Genomic DNA, 13,905 nt, shown 5'->3' on the forward strand with positions numbered 1-13,905 from the left:
CATTGACAATATCTCAATCACTGCTGCACTAGTCCGCCTCCCTGTTTATACCGAATAATATCCTGTCTCTAATTATTATTCTATTTCATGACTTGTTTATTACTGCAATTCCCCCTGTCAAAGCTTATATCAATCTAAAAGTTTGGTTTGAAATTACTGCATCGGTTTTGTCTCAGTTTATATTATATAATGGCAGAATCAGACAAAATTACACTAGGTGACAAAATTACACTATTGCGCTGGACGCTGTCTCCTTTATTAATGCGCCAAAACATACCTCTGTTCATTTTACACATTAAACTTTCTCAATTATTGCTTGAATCTACATTGCCTCACGTTTTATTCCACTGGGCCATATCTCTGTATGTATCACACTAGATCATGCCCCTATTTTTTGATAGCACTGATACGCGAGAACCAGTCTCAGTTTAAATAACAGCGCACATTGTCTCTGCATATATTAGAATAGACCTTGGCTTTGTCAAAACTGAGTATAGCATGTCTCTGTTTATATGACGAAACACCACGCTGGTTAGTAATATACTGTATACACTCTCTCAGTAATGACTGAACTGGACCCAGTCTGCATTCATATTAGTACAGGTGCTTTACCGATATATGGTGTATTCGGCTCTGTCTCTGTATTACTGCACGTAAAACCCGTCCCTCGTTTATATTACAACAGATCGTATTAGTTGGATTGGTCATGCAAAATTGCCCGTTATTTTACCTTAGAGTATGTGGATCAGCCATGGAAAATGTGTGGGGCTAACGGGGATAGGGCAGAGCGGAGGACCTGGGTGGGATGCAGTCTCGGTGGGCCAGATGGCCTTTTTTTTCTGAACTGTAGGAATTCGATTGTTTTATGTCTAACAAATATCATAGAAATTTCTGTGCTTATTTATTTTAAATATTCTATTTTCTAATCACCCCCTTTGGTGAAATCATCTCTTTTAGCAATTCCCCTTCAGTTTTCCCAGTGATAACCTACAGCCCATCACTGCCTTCCATGAATGCATGAAAACACCAAACAGTTCATGTGTTTCAGCTGAAGAACATTTAATATGTAAGTATTTATTGACAACCATTTTGTTGTGTGCTCTCGCGTACAAAATGATTTTAGCCGCACTGTTTTGTTCCCAGCGTTGCCTTACCTATCTTTAGAGATCTGTTGGAAAATGCGTAAATCATATCTCAAATGACGAGGAGATTACGGAAATTGATCTTCTCAGTGTCTCACTGAACTTCCTGACATACGACTCAATTGTGTGCTGATTTGTGAAAATGATGGCGAAAATGACCCTGGATATATAGCCGACAGGAGATAATTACACTTCTAATTCACAGACTTCTTATTCCTATTGATACAAAGGACTGAAACATCTGCTACTCTCCAGAAAAGGAGCAATATTCCTGTTTAACCGTTACCTTCACCAATTCCATTGTAACCATCCTAAATATTTTCCACTGAGTATAGGTTGTACAATCTCGGTAATACGATGAATCAGGATCAGTTGTATCGTAAGGGTGGCCAGACCTAAAGTGATATAAACAGTGATATTGCCTAGTGAACATGGACTGCAGCGATTCAAGATAGCAGCTCATCACCACACTGTCAAGGGCAATTAGAGAAGGATTAGAATCAGATGTCAGTGCTGCCCACACCCTATAAATGATTAAACATTCTGCACTGACAACAGAGACAGAATCTAATCAAATATAGACAAATATGCTAGCGCAATGATGACATAAACTGGCCAAGAGAGTCATGCAATCCAACGTATGGGATCTCTAGAATAAGAGAGACAGAGCATGATATAATATTTAGATAAACATTTTTTGCGTGTGTAATAATTCTGGAAAAAAAATGTAATTTGTCCAATGATAACCGGCAGGTGTCAAATGAAGCAAAACCAGATGCAGGTTCTAATTCACAACTGATTGGGTAACGGTTTCCAAAAATAATCATAGAGAATTAGAACATTATAATTTGAATGACCGGCTCCAGAGACAGCTGGGCCCGGAGTCAGACTGGAACCTGATATAAAGAAACAATTATTTCTGGGGCCTTAGCGCGGGTTTCTTTGTCCTGACACGTGACGCAGGGATTTGTGTGGCAAAGACGGATTGGAAATCCTATCACAACCACAGGAGTGACTGACTCCACCTGACTAAGAGCTGTTACTCCCAAAGGGGGGCAGTCATAGCAGACTCCATATTTTCCTGTTATCTGAGGCAATAATGGTGAATAATTGTGAATAATCTGGTCCCTCTCATTCTTACAAATAGTTCTACAGTTACAGACAAAATTAGGACACGTGAAGACTGAAAAAGCTAAATATGAAAACATCATCGGAGGCAAAAAGAACAGTGAATAAATGTTAAGGATTGTTGTGCTTTTCCTAAACAAGTTGTACCAATGCTAATTTGTTCAAAGTGACGGTTTGTATATAGAATTGAATAATTGAATTTCGGAATAGTCCACCTCACCGCCCCCCACCCTCCGCCCAACACACCTCCCCCACGCACGCACACGCACACACAAACACACACACACACACACACACACACACACACACAAACACAAACACACACACACACACACAAGTGCTGTCATAAGATAAGAGCAGCACAAGATGAAAGCTGTATGAATATTGCATTTTATTCAGGCTCAATGAAGGACGGGGGGGGGTGATACAGAATCGATGCGAGGACAATGATATCTAAGGGCCATTAAAATGGACCTATTCTCGAAAATCCTTCAAGTTTTAACTCTATGAAGGATATATCTAATTAATTCTCCAAAGTTACCGTGAAATCTGATTCCATCAGCCTTTCAAGCTCTTTATTGCAGTTCATAACAACTGTTGTGTTAAGGTGAACAATTAAAACTCTCTCGCCCTGTTCAATAAAATAATTTTTTGCCCATTGGTTACCGACCGTCCTTCGAGTAGAAATATTCTCTCTGTAATTACCCCACTCACAACTTCACGGTTTTGAACTCGAATTAAAGTGTTCAAATGATTGACAAGGAAATGGAGAGAGACAACGGGAGATTTGGGAGAAAGAACAACAGGGTGCTGACAGATAAAAGCTGAGGAACAAAAATAAATAACAGATGGACAGAAAATGATCAGACAAGGAAAGATAACAGCTATCATTCCCTTCCTTCACGGAATCCAGGGGAGTTCAGTGACTGATCCACTGACCATTCCGATAATGCCCGGGAATGGAACCTCTGAACAGATCACATCAGGCTCATTGTAAATGTGACCGCAATGTGATCTGTCTGACTCTGCCCTGACTCTGTGGACAGATATAAGCCGCACTGACAGATGTTCTCACCAGATTGTGGTCTCTGGATTTATTTTCTGCTCGGAAGTGAGATGTGCGGTTTGGAACTGGCAGCAGAGAAACAGGAAGTTGTCTTACCTGAGAATGAAACAACCGGGGCCAGTTTGATGTTATCACCGTGAACAGTCTTCCTGCCTGTGAGGGTGAACTCACTCTGAAAGCATCAAGAACAGTCACACAGATTGCTGCCGGTCTCAGCATTACATTCACCCCCATTCCCATTTTAATGAATCCAGAAAATTATCATATTAGGAGGTTTAAACAGATTAATTGAAGGGAAATGGACTAAAGATTATCACTGAGAGGAAACGTTAAAGCAACATTTCTTTCCCGCCGAGGTGTTTTAAAGTAGGAAGTTTAAGTGTGTTCAGTGCTGTGTAACAGAGTTGAGGAGAGGGGTTTAAGCGAATGAGCTGGTTTGTTTCCGACACTGAAGTTTCCACTGTTGAGACATTTGTGCTTCACCTTTTTAGTCAAAAGATGTCGTAACCAAAAAAGTAAATAAACTTTTTTTTTCAACGAGTAGCCAGATCCGTTTCCTGGGTACCCGTGTAAGTGAGTTAATGGAGACTGAGGGAGAGAATAAAATTTATCTGATTTAGGTGCAGTCTGAGGCAGAGAAAGATAGGAGAGAAGTTCAGTGAGTCATTTGAAAGATGCATTGCACTGGCAGCGGAATGGTCAGCTGTACATCACATTCAAGGGCGCCCCGGGAAAATCATTACACTTAGGTATTTACTGAGACATAGCATGTGCAAGTAAATACTGAATATGTTACTCATATCATTTTTAAAATTAGTAAGAATTATTTACACAGTGGTTAGCACAGGAACCTCACACTGTTACGGACACAGGTTCCATTTCGGCCTTGTGTAACTGTATGGTGTTTGAAAAATCACCCCGTGTGTGCGTGGGTTTCCTCCAGGTTTACCGCTTTCCCTCTACATTCCAAAAATGTACAGGGAGGTTGGAATGGCCATGCTCAGTTACCATTTAGTGTCCATTTACAGTGCAACGTGACATACATTTATTACGTTCTTCAATCCCTTTTGGGCAAGAGAACGCTACAAGTTTCATCCCAAGCTTTCAAGAAAAGCTTGGCCTGGGTCCCACAGGTCCCTGGATAATATTTATGGGGTCTTCTTCCGTACAACAGTCTTGGATCAACCTACAATTCCTTCGCCCCAGGGATTCAGTGTCAATTCACTCCGCCCAAAGACACGTAAAAAAAAGTAAAGAGAAAACGCTGGAAAATCTCAGCAAGTCTGGTAGCGTCTGTAAGGAGAGAGAAGAGCTGACTTTTCGAGTCCAATGACCCTTCATCAACGCTTTGTCAAAAGGTCATCTGTACTCGAAACGTCAGCTCTTTTCTCTCCTTACAGATATTACCAGGCCTGCTGAGATTTCCCAGCATTTTTTTTCTTTTGGTTTCAATTCCAGAAATACACAGTAATTTACGTTTATACTTCAAACAACCTCCGTTCTTTGGAAATAACACGAGAACCGAAGATTCCTACCTTTACTCTGTCTGCCCCAGATAGACTCCAGTTCCACTGTGAGGAAAATGACCCTTCACCATCACTGAAATTTCCGAGCAAGCCACCCAGTTGTATCAAAGTTTTTATCGACAGTCAAACAATAAAATCATCCCGAGGGCAACTTTCACCAAGGTGGTTCACAATCGCCTTTTCAGCAGGCATAATTAATTTGGCTTTGTCGGTGATGCTCACATCCAGAGGATCAATGAAAACAGCGCAAAGTGCTGCAGGTTCCAGAAATCTAAACAATAAAAACGCTACTCAGCAGCGCAATGGGCATCAGCAGAGAGAGAAGCAGATTCACATTTAAGGTCGATGCCAGGGTGCAAAATCTCTTGATATAACTATAAGCCCCAATATCCGACACAAATCCTCATTTTTCAAATAAAATCGCGTTGTGATGGTCATTTATCATATCTTGGTTTGTTAGAGCAAGTTACACATACATTACTTACTGTATTTCCAACATTATAGCAGTGACTAAATTCAGCAAAGGTACATTAGTGAGCTGTAAGGACGTTGGGACGACATGAGGTCGGGTAAAATGTTCTATAAATGCAAGTTCCACCAAAATGAAAGTTGTAATTCTTTGGAAGTGCTGAGATTATTGTTGCTATATTCATTCTTCTGCCTGATCATAGCAGCATCAAATCATAGAATCCCTACAGTTCAAATGGAGGCCATTCTGTCCAAAATGTCTGCAGCAGCTCTCGAGCACAGCACCCTACCTGGGCCCAGCCTTCACCCTATCCCGACAACGTCACATATTCACAGACTAATCCCCCGAATGTAGACATTGTTGAATACTAACAGAAAATTTAACATAGACAATCCACCTTGCGAAGGATGCTCTGATGGATAGCTAGTGCAGACTTGATGAACAGAATGGTCTCCCTCTGCACTGTGGAGATTCCGTGATTCTACGTTACACATCTTTGGACGCTAAGGGGCAATTTACCATAGCCAATCCACCTAAGCTGCATTTCCTTGGACTGTGGAAGGAAACTGGAACACTCGGAGGGAACCCACATGGATATGGGTAGAATGTGAAAACCACTCAGATTCACCCAGGGTTGGAATCGAACCCGTTTCCCTGTCGCCTGTGAGGCAACAAAAATAATTGTATCTCTTAGTGATAACCATATTGGATTTTTTTTCTATCCTTCTGTCGTGTGAGTATGATCACTATTTGTGACAGGAATATGGAGCCATCAGATGTCTTTTTTTAAGAATTGAACTTACCTAGTTTAAACAGACTAAATCCTCAATCAAATTAACATTCAGTAGAATATCTGCCTGTTCACCGATGCTTTATTAATTGCGACATCAGAACTTTCAGAACTAATTCTGAAATGAAATGTATCATTTTCTTTCTAATTAAATACAACTGATGTTATGAATGTTCAAAACGTTTCTATTCATTTTGAACCGACTGTTAAAATTCTTAAAATAAACCGCTATTTTGAGTTGAAACTGATCAATAACTGACGGTTTATCACTTTTTTTCTGTCATGAACATTTCATTGTAAACAGTGAGGTATTTATGTAAATAAATACAAAAATAGAAATCCCAGATTAGACTGTTGACAGACAAAAACACAACAAATATTTCCCCACCCACACAGCACAGAAATAGAGACAACCATGCAAATCAATCAACGGATTCCAGTAATGGTTGTTTTTCAGCATTATTTATTCAACAGTTATGTGAGGAAAAAAAACATCATGATGATACCTATGTTCAGAATTAGGAAATAATCCCTCTGATCCCGGAACAAAATAACACAGAAAACACAGAACATCTCCCGTGTTTCATTTCTTTCTCTGTCTTTCTCCTGTCTGGTTCTGCGTCTTGTCTCTCCACGATGGTTCATCATCTTCACTCCACAGATAAAGCCAATATCTGTCCAATGTATTCTCTCAGCCAGAGTTACAGGCTTCTAAATATATATAATTAAAATAATTTGAATCCGTGAGTGAACTTTCTCGAAAAGATCTCTAGAACATTCCATTTTCTTGAAATGCTTGCTACATTTTCTTCTACATCTAACCTCGGTTGTAGCAGGTGATAGGGGTTTAATGTGGCCACACAAAGGGATCTTTCCCTAGACTTAACCGGTGTTATCCTGTCCTTGGAGTATTTTACTGGGCAGTGTGTAGGAATATTTACTCTGCATTTAAACTCAGTGTAGCTGCCTTTTGAATGTTTGATATGACTTTGTCAATATCAAGATTTAGCCCATATCTAATCCCTGCTGGACCTGACCTGGGTGTGTTTTATGGAACTGTGTAGACCATCTTTCCCCTTTACCTAGGATCTGCCTCCGGAATCTCTAAGGAAGGGTGCAGGAGAGGTTTTACGTAGAAGAGAGTCCATTTTGTTTCTGCCTTCATTTTGTTTGAACAGATTTTGTAGAGGAAGGTTCACTCTGTTTCTAGACAATATACTGTTCTGGGAATGTTTGATTTGAATAGTGTACTGACTCATGCTATTCTTGCCTTGAGAGTGTTTAATTTGGCAATGCAGAGGGAATGTTGCATTCTGCAGCTAAGCCCATGTTACTCCTGTCATGCAAGTTGATGCTGCAGTCGCCTTCTCTACAAATTTCATGGGGATTGAATTTGTCTCTTTATATTATAGTAAATTTATCCTGTGTCAGTTTATATTATGAGGCTATGTATTTCTTTATTTTTCACTAGAGCCTAAGTCATTTTATCTTGCATGTAGAATTTTATATTGCCTGTCTCTACTTATATTAAACTGAATCGTTTATCTGTTATACTAAGTTAGATGCTGTCCCTATTTATGTTGTACATCACCATGTTGTTTATACAAAGCGAGACATTGTCTCTGTTTAGATTAATTTAGATCTCTCTCTGTTGGTGTCAAACTAGATGCACTCTTATTTCTGCAATTGGCCGTGTCCACGTTTATATTGTATTGGACATGGTCTCAGTTCTTATTGCACTGGTCAAGGCCCTTAATGATGTAACTGGCTGGGAGAACACAATTCTCTGCATTCTTCTGCAAGTGCAAACTCTATGAGATTTTGGACACTGGAAAAGAAGACGCGATTTCTGAAATCTCCTTCTGCTGACTGCATTGGAAATAAATACCAATTTTGTGTGTAGCATGCACGGTCAACAAAGATCAAAAAAAAACCAAAGACAATTACAGCACAGGAAAAGGCCCGTCGGCCCTCCACGATTGCACCAACCAAATGCTGCCGACACATTACTGCACGTTTCTAGATCCTGCCTGATAGCAATATTTTTATCTCAACATATTATCTCTTCTTCTCGAAGAACCGTGTATTAATACAGAGATAATTCAAATAGAGGCTTAATAAAGTGCAGGTATAATACTGACACATTCTAGTGAAATATATACATGGCCAGTACCGAATATTACATATTCTGAGAGAATGTCAAGTGCAATGCAAACTGAGTTCTGATCTAGCAGAGTATTAACAGAGCCGGACTGTATTTTAATATAAACAGAGGCCTGATCCAACAAAATAGCAATGAGTTAGTGCCGAGCGCCATGGCGGGGTGGTGGGCGGGGGGCGGGGAGGTGTCAAATGCCTCATCGCTATGACACCCACATCCCATGAAAAAAAAAGACATTGTCAAGGAAAAGAAAACTGAAACAGTGTATTTTACAGTTTTACTGATATGGGAGCTGGTGCGACATGAACTGAGATAGTGCCGAGTAATTAATGATACTGGACCGAGATTTATATGAGCTGAGATGGAGCCAAGTGCATTAGTAATAATGACTGGTACAGGATTGAGACAGGTTTAATCTGAGACAGAGTCCAGTGTGTTAGGGATAATTACTGACACAGTACCCTAACTGATGTAAAATAAGACAGAGCCTACTTTATTCGTAATAATTCTTGATGCAGGACCCAGACCGACACACACTGAGATTCTGACAATGCAGCAATTAGAAGGTACTGCAAAGTGCAATAAAACTGCGAGGTGGTCCACTTTGGTAGGAATAATGGTAGGAAGGATTATTACTTACGTGGCGAAAAACTGCAGCAGGCGACGGTGCAGAGGGACCTCGGGGTCTTTGTGCATGAGTCGCAAAAACCCAGCTTGCAGGTTCAGCGGGTTGTCAGGAAGGCGAATGGGATGCTGGCCTTCATAGCGAGGGGGATTGAATATAAAAGTAGGGAGGTCTTGCTGCGGCTGTATAGGGCATTGGTGAGGCCGCAGCTGGAGTACTGTGTGCAGTTTTGGGCGCCGTACTTACGCAAGGATATTTTGGCCTTGGAGGGAGTGCAGAGGAGGTTTACTAGGCTGATGCCGGAGTTGAGGGAGTTGAGCTATGAGGAGAGGCTGAATAAACTAGGCTTGTACTCGTTAGAGTTTAGAAGAATGAGGGGAGATCTCATTGAGACATATAAGATGATGAATGGGATGGATAGGATAGAGGTGGAGAGACTCTTCCCGCTCAGAAAGGACAGTAGGACTAGGGGGCACAGCCTCAAGATAAAGTGGGGCGGGGGGGGGGGGGGGGCGGTTTAGAACGGAGTTGAGGAAGAACTTCTTCACTCAAAGGGTGGTGAATCTCTGGAATTCTCTGCCCGTTGAAGTGGTGGAGGCTACCTCGCTAAATATTTTTAAGAAGCGGGTTGATGGGTTCTTGATAAGAGAGGGGATTAAGGGTTATGGGGAGAGGGCGGGAATGTGGAACTGAGCCACGACAGATCAGCCATGATCTTATTGAATGGCGGGGCAGGCTCGAAGGGCTAGATGGCCTACTCCTGCTCCTATTTCTTATGTTCTTATGACACCGTCTTAAATAATCAAAGACATTGATGGTTCAGCATTAACTTAGACATGAATTAGATTATGAAAATCTAATGAACTATTAGCATCGTGACTGCAGCAGAACCATGTGTAACGCATGAAGACTGTATTTCCAGTTTAGTATACAGTGGCAAATGTTCTGAGGCTGTAAGAATTAAGACACAGCCTCTTGTCAGATTAGAAGAGACATGGCTAAGTGTGATCGTAACTTAGGGCCTCTACCTCATATATGAACGCCTTAAGTTGAGCGGAGTGCAGGGATAAAAACAACTTAGATAGGATCTCCTGGAATGTGATCCGAGCAGAGCCTCGTGTAACACAGGCAGAGTCAGAGGGGAGTTGAATGTAAACAGAAATATGGCAAGTTTAAAATTATTTCATCAGATTTTGGCGTCACAGGTAAAGTCAACTTTTGATGTCAAACCCTAATTTCCTTTGAGAATGTGGTGACAAGCTTTGGAAAGCTCGTCGGTGGGGTGTTCTTCGAGACAGCTACTTTTTTTCCAGAACGGTATTGAGCTTTTTGAGTGGCACAGGTTGGCCAAGTAGAAAATATTCAATCATTTATGTTGCAACAGACTTGGTAGGCAGAAGGGCCTGTTCATGTGCGGTATTGTCCTTTGTTCTTTGTTCATACTCCTCACTTTTGCGTTGTAGATGACGGATAGAGTTTGGGTATTCAGGAAGTCAGCTGTTCACAGCAGAACTCCTGGCATCTGTAGTGCTCTTGCAGCCACATGATTTAAATGCCAGTTCCAGTTCATGTTTTCATGAATTATAATGCCCAGGATGTTGATACCGAGGGTTTCTGTGATAATAATGATCAAGGGGAAATCATTGGAATCTCCCTTATTGGAGACGTCCATTTGTGTGACATTAATATTACTTGCCACTCATTAGCCCAGGACTGAATGTTTTCTCAGCCTTGCTTCATATGGACGCAGACTGTGTCAATACCTGAGGAGTCGGAACTGGTGCTGAACTTTGTTCAATCCTCAACGAACATCCCACACACAGATTTTGATGATGGCAGAAGTTTGGGGCTAGGTCACTAAGCTAAAGAATTCTTGCAAAGCTCTGTGAATGAGATGATTGACCATTAACTATCACAGCCATCTTCCTTGGTGCTCCAGCCAGTGGACGATTTTCCCCCTGATTCCCAATAACTGCAGTGGAGGTGAGCCACCTTCTTGAACCTCTGCAATACCTGCAGTGTATGTACTCCCATTGTGCTGTTAGGAAGGGTGCTCATGGATTCCGATCCAGCGACAGTATAGGAATGGTAATATATGTCCAAATCAGGTTGATGAGTGTCTTGGAGGGAATTTCCAGGCGGGGTTGTTCCAATTCACCAATTATCATCAATTCATACCGATAAACAATTATTTCACCAATTATTTTCAGCATTTTGAAAAAAAAACACAAGATGCTGCGGATTCTGGAAACTGAAACAAAAACAATAAATTGTGGAAAATCTCAACAGGTCTTATATCTGTGGAGAGAGAATAGAGCCAACGTTTTGAGTCAAGAGGACCTTTTGTCTTATATTTGGAGAAATTTGAAGAGTATGGATAAATTTGGAAACGATGAGGGTGAATAGGGATTTGGAAGTTTTTTTTCGGATCTCGTTCGTGATTGAGGCGTTGATTAGGGTAGTTAGGATGGAGAAGTTGATTACGATATTTGGGATCGATATGTGAACTGATGTAACTTGTGTGTGGCTCGAAACAGTGTATATCATCAAACAGTAACTATTTAAACTATTCCCATCTCACAGGAAAGTTACGCAGCTCCTCTGACACCTTGTGAGAAACAATGATGGTCTCTACAACGCATCATGGATACTCTGCCGAAGCGTCATCCAGACTCCAGGCGTTGGCTCTATTCTATCTCCACAGATGCTATCAGATGTTTTGGGAAGTAATGTAACACTTGTAATTCTCCAGTCAGTCTCACAATATTTCTGTTGTTACCTTGCTTGTTTTTCACACTGTTACCTTCATTATTTTGGGTGAGGGCATGTTGAGTGATTTGCTGTATGTGAAAGAACCACACATTTCAAATATTGCAATCCTCCCTCCTCAAACTAATCATCTTTCCTCTTTTTCTCCTTGATATGAAGACTTACAATCAGCAGAGAAACGAACCGTCCAAGCCGCAGGAGTATTTCATTCTCGCCTCTGTAGGCATCACTTGCCATCTCCCGATGAACTTGGGATGGATTTCGCCCAGATACTCTGGAAGTATTGGAGGTATTAGACTGACACAAACGGAGTAAAGGAGCTGATTTAATTTAAGAAATGATCAAGCACAAATATGGGAATGCAGAATAACATCTTTCTGAACCATCTGTCACTGCTTCCATCAATCGATTCACTGATATCTCAATCAAAGTATTCAGGCATCAAACTATCATTCATCCAAACATTATTCATTCAAATGTCATTCATTCCTGCATCAACATAGTAATACCTTTATTGTTTGCATAGATTGTGACACAATATTAATTCCATTGATCCAATGATCCAGAGGCCCAGCACGATGGTGTAAGGGCAGAGATTTAAATCGGTGCATTGCAGCATTGCAGCTGGTGGAATTTGAATTCAGTTAATAAATCGGGAATGGATACTAATGGCGACCATTGGAACCTCTCTGATTCCCCAATGGAGGAAATCTGTCATCGCGACAAAAATGTGACTCCAGGCGGACAGCAAAATAGCTGACTCTTTAATATCTTCAGAAGTGGCCGAGAAAACGAGTCAATTCAAGGCAATTTGGGACAGGCAAAAAGTGCTGGTCTTTCCAACCGAACATCTCATGAAAAGATAAATGGAAAGAAAATGCAAACATACATGTTCATGTATCGTTTCTCTGAGACATCTCTCAGTTTGCCTTTAATTCTTTCTATCCATCTATCACAATATCCTCATTTGTTGGAAAAGTCATTATTTTTCCCAACAGAGTGCCAGAGAAGCTGCATAACTTTCCGTTCTTTAGAGATGGGGAAAATCTTCTAGATTTACAACTTTAAAAAATTAAAGTGCCTCCAGTACTGTTGCTGGGTAGATTTGTGTATAAATAGTCCTCATTGACAACGTGAAGGGTTTTAAGTTGGCTTGTAGCCAAGCGGTCAGTACTGAGGAAACAGATCTTTGATCTACTGCACAAACAGCCCCAGATGCTTCCTGTCAATAACTTTGAGCATTTGACAGCAGCCTGGATTGCTGCCAAATACTGTGTGGGACAGATTAGCGTGAACCTGAATGGACAAAATGGGATTTAGACATTTAAACAAGAAATGCTTCATTCCCACAGAAAGACACATTTTAAATCGTAATCATTCTGATCAAATATTTTTATTCAATGTCCTCTTTGTTATGTGAGTAAATAGAATCGCAAAACAATAAAATGACCAGATGTTCTTTCATTTGTATAATTTCCAAGTAAATGCCATTCCAATAATTAAAGTCTGTTTATTAATCACTTCATGAAGTGCAAGAGAGTGATAATAATAGTCCCAACTCCCCAGTCAGTTGAGATCAGAGCAAAGGCAAAAATGCATCGAAATATTATTAAAAGAGCAGCATAAATCTGACATGAACAGATATATGATGCCTGGAATATTCTGAAAGTTTTGTACCTCGTTTAAACAGCATCGTCTCTTGTACCTGATTTGCACCGTGTTCTATTGTACGGTATAATCTGATTTCTGTTATTTAAGAGTTCCTCTCATAGCTGCCAATGAGTGGAGAAATGATCAGTTCATAACCTGATTCAATGGGAGATAAAACATTTATTCTTGTGTTACTGTGCAATGTGCCGCAATGTCCTGATATCCTGCGTTCTCAATACCAACCCGAAAGAACGCCCCTCCCGCCCCCACCCGCGTTCTCAATACCAGTGAATGTTAGACAGCCGGTGGCCAATAGAGGGAGCTACAAAGATTAGGATGCCAAAGGAAAAAAATAATGATCTCCGTGTCCGTTCCGATTCATTAACTTCTCGGTCAAAAGTCGTTTTAATTTTATGTTTCTCTGTCAACTCACTATTTAATTATCAGGAAGGCGAGATTCTTATTATTTTCAAAGGGCTGCCTTCAAGGTGATGACAGTTTGACAAATATAAGGAGAAACATTGTATTGTCTGAGAGTTTCTTCTCATTTCCAACCCAAATTGTACAGTGATAGCGATC

This window comes from Carcharhinus amblyrhynchos, unplaced genomic scaffold, assembly GCF_965287045.1.
Source record: "Carcharhinus amblyrhynchos unplaced genomic scaffold, sCarAmb.v2.hapA scaffold_38, whole genome shotgun sequence".
In the NCBI taxonomy this organism is placed as follows: domain Eukaryota; kingdom Metazoa; phylum Chordata; class Chondrichthyes; order Carcharhiniformes; family Carcharhinidae; genus Carcharhinus; species Carcharhinus amblyrhynchos.